This window comes from Dioscorea cayenensis, chromosome 1, assembly GCF_009730915.1.
Source record: "Dioscorea cayenensis subsp. rotundata cultivar TDr96_F1 chromosome 1, TDr96_F1_v2_PseudoChromosome.rev07_lg8_w22 25.fasta, whole genome shotgun sequence".
In the NCBI taxonomy this organism is placed as follows: Eukaryota; Viridiplantae; Streptophyta; class Magnoliopsida; order Dioscoreales; family Dioscoreaceae; genus Dioscorea; species Dioscorea cayenensis.
The window spans coordinates 17,043,284-17,044,387 of NC_052471.1; the positions used below are offsets into that span (position 1 = coordinate 17,043,284).

The window sequence follows — 1,104 nt, forward strand, 5'->3', positions numbered from 1 at the left end:
AAGCTTAGGAATGAGATCTCATCCTTTATGCAGTTGGAATTGGAGTCTCTATTCTGAGACATGGGAAAGGTTCAAGGAACTCCTCGCGAAGTGTCCGCAACACGGATTCCCGGAGTGGATTATTGTTCAAACCTTCTATAATAGTTTGAACCCGAGTACAAGGCAACTCTTGGATGCGGCGGCAGGAGGTACCATAGGTAGCAAAACCCCCGATGAAGCACGTCAATTGATTGAAGAAATGGGGTTAAATAGCTACCGAGTGGAACGCTTAGGGAGAAGGACAAGGTGGCGGTCTCCATGAAATTGATGCGTAACTTCATTGGCGGCCGAAGTGGAAAGTTTGAGTAAGAAGCTAGATCTTATAGCTTCGAATAGAGTTGTGGCCGTGACCAATTGCACCGGTTGTGGTGGAGGACATGCTCTCTCCGATTGCCAAATCGTCATAGATGATGTTTCTTTAGTTGAGAATGTTGACTTTGTAGGTAATGGCATGAGACCTCAAGGGAATCCATACAGCAACACCTACAATTCAGGTTGGAAGAATCACCCAAACTTTTCAAGGAGTAATCAAGGACCACAAAAGACCATGGGGCCATCGGGGTTCCAACAACAACAACAAGCCCCTCAAGTGGAAAACAGAATTTCAGGCTTGGAAACCCGAATGATGGATTTGGAGAAGCACTTGGCTAGATTTGTTCAATTGGTAAATTGTTAAGTGTTGGTGTTTCAATTGTTGAGTGCTTGTGCTGTGATTTTATTGTGGGTTTTTAAAAGAATTCATTGTGTGTTTTGTTGAGAATTGGCGAAGTTTGGTCATCTGAGTTCTATTTTGTATTTTTATCTGGTAAATTTTGCATAATAGGGCAGGCTCTGAGTGTGTAGACATGTTCAGACTAGTTTTGCAGAGCCTGCAGGTTTTTCTAAGTCATCCAGAGAAAACACATGGGCGTGTGGAATTTCCCACGCCCGTGGATGTGTACTGTGAACTCATCCAGAGAGGGCACAGGGGCGTGCGGCTGTCCTTGTGGACGACCATGCGACTGACGCACTCATGCGGGTACTTCCACACGGGCGGTGCCTTCCTGCAGAGTTGGGCAGATTTTC

General features: G+C 45.7%; 1 non-coding gene across 1 annotated transcript; it reads right to left on the reverse strand.

Moving 5' to 3' along the window:
• LOC120267123 lies at positions 1-108 on the reverse strand. Its single transcript, XR_005538406.1, has one exon. It is a non-coding gene; the product is annotated as a small nucleolar RNA R71 (small nucleolar RNA).
• Between the last annotated feature and the right edge of the window lie 996 nt (positions 109-1,104).